General features: G+C 38.0%; 1 long non-coding RNA gene across 1 annotated transcript; it reads right to left on the bottom strand.

Moving 5' to 3' along the window:
* Positions 1-1,223: 1,223 nt before the first annotated feature.
* Positions 1,224-3,811, bottom strand: LOC106880914 (uncharacterized). Its single transcript, XR_001410791.3, has 2 exons — positions 3,440-3,811; positions 1,224-1,495 (listed from the first exon to the last, which is right to left on the bottom strand). It is a non-coding gene; the product is annotated as an uncharacterized LOC106880914 (long non-coding RNA).
* Positions 3,812-9,303: the final 5,492 nt, after the last annotated feature.

The raw sequence follows: 9,303 nt of genomic DNA, 5'->3' as shown, positions 1-9,303 counted from the left end.
ATTCCAAATCTGCCCTTAGATTTCGCGTATCGAAACAATTTTATTTAGAAGCGAATTTTCTTTACTACCGTAATGCAATATGCATATTTGTAGAAGAGAATTGCCAGTTATATGATTTAATAGCTTGCATAGTCAATTTAGCTGTTTTATGAGAACTATTCGTTTTCACCTATATATATATATATACATCATTATATTTACATATATGGAAATTCGATATATTTTGTAAAAACAAATGTATCTATATTTTTTATAAAATTAGCATATTTTTTATAATGTTGTAGTCATCTTTGTCCAACTCAACCAAAGAAAAGACAGTAAAATGCACCAAATGTCGCTGAAATGATATTTATAATAGTCAATAGTATTATGTTTTTGGTATAAATACATCATTAATCTACAACTTCAGTCCTTTCCGTGCTCATTCGACATCTGAAGATATAATCATAAGCATTAAAAAAAGAGGTAAGTTCAGTAAGTGTACTTTCGAAGGAACCGACTTTCTCTTCTTAGTCTCTCGAGCATATTCCCTTACTTGTTTCCCTCTTGGATACCAATAATAATCTGCTATCACATTTGAATGCCATTATCCCGGGTATATATATATATATTTTTCATTATATTTTAAATTTTGGTCGAGACACTCTCCTTGTTCTTTACTAATATTCTCCAAATAGGCAAGAAATTATTAGTCAAAATTCCTTTTGATATGATATACTTTAAATCGCAAATACAAGCAACCGAAGGATCTTTCGGGTAACGTTTCTCGATAGAATGAGTTTCTCAGAGAGCAAGGACTCTTTCCAGTTTGAGCTGTAACTTCTCCGAATTAAGAGGTCACACGTTCGATATTACAGACCAGAAATCAGATTGCCATAAGAAAGAATCTAATGCAGTTTCTTCAAGCCCAGCCAACCGACAGGAAACTTGGGAGGAGACCAAGAAGGAAATGGATTATATCCATTGGTCACGCTTGGGAACCCCCTAGGAAAGTTACTGGGAGTTGCTTCTTATAGAACCTTCTGTTGGATGTGCCCCACGTTTCTACCCCAACAACTCTCCCAGGAATAGTGCGTGGTAAAAATGGATGGATGGATGGATACTTATATTACATGCTAGCTTCCTAAGTTCATGGTTTCGTATTTGTTGCTGTCCATTTTTTTTTTTTGTAATTTCTGTGAAATATTATCTAGGAATTTATCATGAAAGATTTAAGAAAGCACTTTAAAAGTTAATCTCTCTTTAATATTCTCATTTTCGGCCCAGCAAAAACATCTTTCTTCAATTTCTATGGCTTTGGACCAGGAAATTTTTCACACGTATCTTATAAAAATGACGTGATCTTCATCAGACCAAGTTTCATATGAAATACTGAGAACAAAATGTGTTCTGCTTTTACTAAGAGGAAGTGTTTTTGATATTTGCTGTCCAATATCGAAATCTCTTCTTTCTGGACATTTCGTCTTCAGACAGCGATAAGCTTTAGCTCACTGCTCTACAAAGAAAAAAGGTATTTAATGTAACTGGTTTGCTCATTAATATGTTAATCACTTTTCAAATGTCTACTAATCACCCAAATGTGTTCGATGTACATGAAATTTGTCAGTACTATTTTCGTGGGTTCATCACTTTCTTAAATGTACAGATTGGCACATCAATACTGAAGCAAGCACGTTCTAATTACTCAACAAAATAGAATTTAAACACTTCTATCAGTTGCTATTCACCCCATTCATTTTTATGATGCTATTTCACAAACCATTTTCATCAAGGTGGCAAAACAATGCCACATTCCATTCTGAAGCACTTCACAGAAATTTGTTTAGCTCCATGGAAACTAAATTTTAATCCCAGAGGAGCAGGCTATATTGATTCAACCTAGTTCCCTTCGAATTCTGCTGAGATCTTTGAAAGATTTAAATCACACATTAACTCATATAAATTAGACCAGGTGTAAGTAGACTGTGTATACGTTTTATCCTTAGTGCTTTCCTGTGGAATGCAGTTGTCAGGTTCGATAATAACATCTAAGCCATTGAACAAGGAAAGCGGTACTATGGCTTCAAGCAAATTTGAGGAGTTTCTTTCTGATTGTTAGCTGCCTCCAGAAATATCAAACATACAAATTTACCAATCTACAGGATGGTTCCTAAGCTTTCACCCGAACCACTGAAACATACATGATGACTCTCCACTAGTGACTAACGAAGATCGTCACTGACCTTTAAGAATATGGTGAGCAAATTTATTTTTTACATTTTTTGCACTTGTGGCTCCGCTGGTGACTAATGAACCCAGCCCTTAATAAACTTGATAAACACACACGCGCAGATATTCAGATATTGCAGACCAAGCTTCTTCCAATCCCATTATACAATTAGACCACTGTCCTATATTTACAACGCATGTTCAGCAAAATGGTAGGCGACTATGATTTCACTTCATCACCCATTTTCTCTTCAAAATAGATGAAAAATGATTTTACAAAACCTGTAACAGGTTCCATTTGGGTTCTTATCACAAAAGATCCACAAATATCCGGAAAACATCCAGCTGATCCGCACATTCTCCGCTATTAGTATTAGTCACGTTTGATCCCAATCCTTATCATATCGCATTTACAATATATGGTAATATATAGTATTTCATCACTGTCTGTCGATCAGATCAAGATTATGGACAAGCAAGGTATAATTAGCAAGTCATGTTTTTTTTTTATTAATCAGAGAAGATCTAGGATTATTTTATCCAATGCGGACATCCTTTTCCTCTTTAATTGGAAATGATGAATTTCTGGGCATCGTTTGGCTGAGGTAGATCCAGCAGTATGATAGACGTCTTCTTGTCCACCTAGTTAAAGTGGCTACTTCAGCAGGATGCATATCGATACTTAAGTAGATCATTGCTGTCCGTGTTAAATGTGTGTGTGTGTCTGTGTGTGCGTTTGTGTGTGCGTCTGTGTGTGTGTGTGTGTGTCTGTGCGGATATATATGTATATGTAAATACATATATATATATATATATATGCATGCATATACCTTTATATATAAGTACATATAAATACACACACACACCTATCTATATAGGTACATAGATGAATACATTACTTAGATAAAATGATGCAGATGTACTTATATATATATATATATATATATACTTATATATATGTACATATATATAAATATATATATAAATGAGAGGAAAAGACAATTTTTTTTTTCTTTTGCCCTTATTTATAAATGTTTATAATTTTCACCTCAAAAGGTATTTTAGTGTGCTGGCCACTGATAGAATTTTTTGGGAAAAATGTTATACTTAGACGTATATATATATATGTATGTATGTATGTATGTATGTATGTATGAATGTATGTATGTATGTATGTATGCATGTATAGATAGATAGATATATATATAGATATAGATAAGCTGACCACTACATTTATATTTTTTCTCCTTGTTTTTCTCCTTGTTTCTTTGTGTTCCTTTCAGTTGAAGAGCATAGGCTCGAAACTTCAAAGACTTTCTCTATTCCCAAGCGTTAAACTAATACATCCATTTGTTGTTTACACCACTTGTCTTCGTGTGTTGTTTTTTTTTTCGTAAATTCTCCTATAGATATATATGTATATATACATATAAGAGGGATGACCACTAAGTGGACGTTCATTTTGCTAGAGATGGACCACCTATGGTCTGACCACTAAAAGATACAAAATATAAAGATTAATCAAAGACCGGTTTCGTTGTCACCACTTACGTAATTACTTACGTAATTGTCCGCAGCTCTTCAGTATAATCATACCGAAGAGTTGCTGACAATAACGTAAGTGATTACGTAAGTAACTACGTAAGTGGTGACAACGAAACCGGTCTTTGATGTGCAGACACATACATACATACATACATACATACATATTGGGTTGGTGCATAATTATTGCGGCTTTTTTGCAACTAATTTTATTCAACTAGAACAATACCAACATGTAAAAAAAACAACTTTAAATGATTATTCCGGCATCTACTTCAATTACTGCTTCCAGACGGCCAAACCATAATTTAAAGATATTTTTGCTAAATACTGTCATTGTTTTTGTTGAATAAAATTTGTTGAAAACAAAAAAAAAAAAAGCCGCAATAATTATGCACCAACCCAATACATACATACATACATACATTGTTAGCACTACGTCGCTTACGACGTCGAAGGTTCCAGTTGATCCGATCAACGGAACAGCCTGCTCGTGAAATTAACGTGCAAGTGGCTGAGCACTCCACAGACACGTGTACCCTTAACGTAATTCTCGAGGATATTCAGCGTGACACAGTGTGACAAGGCTGACCCTTTGAATTACAGGCACAACAGAAACAAGAAGTAAGAGTGAGAGAAAGTTGTGGTGAAAGAGTACAGCAGGGTTCGCCACCATCCCCTGCCGGAGCCTCGTGGAGCTTTAGGTGTTTTTCGCTCAATAAATACTCACAACGCCCGGTCTGGGAATCGAAACCGCGATCCTATGACCACGAGTCCGCTGCCATAACCACTGGGCTATTGCGCCTCCACTCTACATACATACAAATGAGGAAACAATCTTAGAAGAAAAACGACGAGCAATGTTGGTGCAGTAAAGAATATGTAATTAATAACAGCAAACGAAAGATGTGTATGGGTGAGAACTAAATACGAAAAGAATATAAATAATAATAATAATAATAGTAATACGACAAAATTTAAGAGACAGTGGCAACAATAACAACAACAGCTATAACAGCTAAAAGAAACTGTCAGTTGAGAGAAAGGGGGGAGAAGTGGAGAGAGGGTGTGTAAAATAAGCAGAGAATGAAGGTAAAGGATATTTCGAAAAGGTCAGTTCTTTCCAGAGCCAGACAGCTGTTATTTACCTATATAGATAAAGTTACATATTTACATATATACATGCACACGTATGTATGTATGCATGTATGTATGTATGTATGTATGTATGTATGTATGTATGTATGCTTGTATGTATGTATGTAAATATATATATAGGGAAAGAGAGAGAGAACGATAGATAGATAGATAGATAGATAGATAGATAGATAGATAGATAGATAGATAGATAGATAGATATACAAGCAAAGTGCAAGATATCCAGCTGAGTAGGAGGGCAACGGGTCTTAGTATACGAGTTAGCCTTCTCCTAGAGGAATCCCTTGGCAAAGACCAGGGATCATCCCTGATGCCCAGTGCGCTACAGCCCCCTCGGCCACTAACACGAGTATTCCTAAGTACCGACGCACACATACATACATACATACATACATACATACATACATACATACATGCATACATACACACATACATACATGATGACTCTCCACTAGTGACTGACGAAGATCGTCACTGACCTTTAAGAATATGGTGAGCAAATTTATTCTTTACATTCTGTACACTTATGGCTCCGCTGGTGACTAATGAACCCAGCCCTTAATAAACTTGATAAACACACATGCGCAGATATTTAGATATTGCAGCCCAAGCTTCTTCCAATCCCATACGTTTTCAAGCAGCTAGTTTAAATTTTGTTTTCTCGCCATAATAGCAATAGCGAAAGAGGTGATATGATATGGAAGACGCGTGGAAGAGGTGTCGCATCAGGCATCTACGTCTCCGGACATGCTTTAGTGAATCCCTCTTTATATCACCTAAGAGTAAAAGCATGTCTGGAGAGGAAATGCCTGATGGTAAAAAAGTACGAAAGAAAATGGAAGAAAGTAGCCCGAATGTTGAGTATGTAAGTGCCAAATTAAGCGGAGTAAAAAAAAATAAATGAGACAATAAACGGTGCAACGCAAGAATGTGGTTGGTGGAGTCAAAGCCATTCCGCGTCCATTAATTTTTTGTTTCTCATTTCTCATTCGCAATTATAATATATTTATTCATGTAATATCATTTGATAAGTCCCCGACCCCATTTGTCCCTTGTATTGTCTCCGTTTTGTTTAACCCTTGTGGTTTTAATAAAATCATCTCTTTATTCTTTACTCTTTCACTTGTTTCAGTCATTTGACTGCGGCCATGCTGGAGCACCGCCTTTAGTCGAGCAAATCAACCCCCAGGACTTATTCTTTGTAAGCCTAGTACTTATTCTATCGGTGTCTTTTGCCGAACCGCTAAGTTACGGGGACGTAAACACACCAGCATCGGTTGTCAAGTGATGTTGGGGGGACAAACACAGACACACAAACACACGCACACGCACACACACACACACACACACACACACACACACATACATATATATATATATATACATATATACGACGGGCTTCTTTCAGTTTCCGTCTACCAAATCCACTCACAAGGCTTTGGTCGGCCCGAGGCTACAGTAGAAGACACTTGCCCAAGGTGCCCACACAGTGGGACTGAACCCGGAACCATGTGGTTGGCAAGCAAGCTACTTACCACACAGCCACTCGTTTCAATTCACGAAGAATTTAAACGTTTTTTTTTTTTTTCATTTTTTCGACAACAAACACTCCTTGCTCTGCTTGTTTCCTCCATTAGTGGAGCTAACAAGTATTGCTTTCCCTATCGACATCCCATATTTCATATGTTTTCAACGTGAACTTTACACAATCGTAGTCTTGGTTTCTTCGGGGGAAGATTTCCACAAACAAGTTCACCATATAGCATCCGCTTAGTGATCCTCCGATCATTCATCAAAACAAGGATGGTTGTGCACCATCGCCTCAATGCTCTAGACGTTGGCTTCCCTCAAGACCTCCATGTCTGCATCCTTGTCATCCCTGGGCGGGGTGGTCACAGCTGGTTTGCCTTTGATCATAGATCTACCTGATCAAGCTTGAATTGCGGCTGATCAACATTATAATAAATTACAAATTTTATAGTACCAACAACAGCATCAGCAAGTCCATTACCACCAATGCCAATACCAATATCACCACAACCACCATCATACCGCCACCAGCACAAGCAGCAGCATCACTAACATCATCAGCTTCCCACCACAACTACCATCACTATCACCCCAAAACCGACATAAACACTACCACCAACACAACCACCACAACCAACACCATCACCACAACCACCATCATCACCACAACTACCACCACCAAGACTACCACCATTACTACCACCACCGCTACCACTACCACTGCTACTACTGGCGGGCCACTATCAAACCATTACTAACCTCACTATCATCACCAAATCCACCAACAATACCACCATGGCCACTACTACAATTACTGCTACTACTACTTCTACTACTACCATTGGAACCACCAGAACCATCACCACTACCATAACCATTTCAACCAGCACAAGCAACAGTACCATTAACACCATCAACCACATCACCATTGCCACAAAAACCATGGACACGATCAACACCACCATCACGACCATCCCTACTATCACTACTACCACTGGCACCACCACCACCACCACCACCATTACCACATTCCTACCACTACTACCAACGCCAACGCCGCCACAACCACTAGCGCCAGTAGCACCAATAATTCTGGTACTAGCACTGCTATTACGACCCAACCACCACGAACGACACCAGCAACACCACCACCACCACCACCACCACCACCACCGTCACCACTTCAACAACAACAACAGCAACAACTCGCACCACAACTGCCACAACCGCCAACTCCTCCCAACCTCCCAATCACCACCACCACCAACAACAACAACAACATCAATACCAACCGGCAATCAGTACCGCCACTAACATCGTCATTTAGCGCCATTAAATATGAATACATTATCGAGACCCGGCTTTATTCGGTTATGTCTTTGACAGTCAAAGACACGAGCAAGATGTTTTAATTGGAATGATTTCAGGGAGCAGGAAGGATGTGAAGGGGGGGGGGGGGGGCAATGGAATGGGTAATCTGCCATCAGCAAAGGTAGAGCACTCTCTATCTACCCATGATCTTTTAAGTTCCTCCTCCCTGTATATATATATATATATATATATATATATATTCATTCTTTTCTTCTGTATGTACACAATGTTTTTTGAGTGGCTTTACATGAGACTTTTGAGAGGTTTTTATAGTTTTCTATAGGCGAGAGAGGGAAGCGAAATTCTCAGTTATCTTGTTGTGTATCCATATTTTTAATGTCAAAATTGTGATGCGTTTTTTTGTTTTTATAACGATGTTGTTATTATTGTTGTCGCTGGTTGTGGTGGTGATGGTAGCGGTGGTGGTGGTGGTGATGGTAGCGGTGGTGGTGGTGGTGGTGGAGGCGACGACGGTGGTGGTGGTGGTGGAGGCGACGACGGTGGTGGTGGTTGTGGTGGTGGTGGTGGTTGCGGTGGTGGTGGTTGCGGTGGTGGTGGTTGCGGTGGTGGTGGTGGTTGTGGTGGTGGTGGTGGTGGTGGAGGCGACGACGGTGGTGGTGGTTGCGGTGGTGGTGTTATTATTGCAGCTGTCTTTATTAAAGATCACATATATACACGTGGATAGATAGATAAGTAGATAGATAGATAGATTTCTTTTAAGAAGAATCCAAATAATTAAGGAAAATAACATATACAAACATATATCCACATACAGATAGATAATTATAAATATATATATATATATATATATATATATATATATATATATATATATATATATATATATATATATATATATACATATATATATATCACGAAAATGCATGCATTATGGGAAGTATAACTGCTCTGAAGGAACAAATGCATGCACACACACACACACTCACGCACACACACACACTCACACACACACACACACACACTCACACAAATACACAAACACACACGCACACAGACATACACACACACACACACACACACACACACAATTGCATACACAGACATAATTATTTATTTAGACCACTTTCAACACGCCACCAACGTCACCAGCGCCATCAGCCGTCGTTCATTAGACACTTTCCTATTTTTTTCTTCTTTATACGTTTATTTTTTTCTCAAAACTAAATAGCAATACATTAGAGACAAGTGACGACGATAGAGAGAAGACACTAAACTCCCCCGTCCATACTCCATCCATGCCAATCCATCAAAAACCGATTTCATTATCCGGCAAGGTCCTTCTTCCCTCCCTTCACTCATTCAAAAAAAAAGCCGTCTCCACATCACACCCCGTTCTGACAGTGCTTCCAACTATCCCTAATACATATGCATACATGCATACATATATACATACATAAATGCATATATATATATATATATATATATATATATATATATATATATATATATATATATATATATACCCTGTATATA

The sequence above is a fragment of the Octopus bimaculoides genome, chromosome 11 (assembly GCF_046866305.1).
Source record: "Octopus bimaculoides isolate indiv1 chromosome 11, ASM4686630v1, whole genome shotgun sequence".
Classification (NCBI taxonomy): Eukaryota; Metazoa; Mollusca; class Cephalopoda; order Octopoda; family Octopodidae; genus Octopus; species Octopus bimaculoides.
The sequence above is the reverse complement of the archived record's forward strand: the minus strand, read 5'-3'. Positions and strand labels throughout refer to the sequence as shown.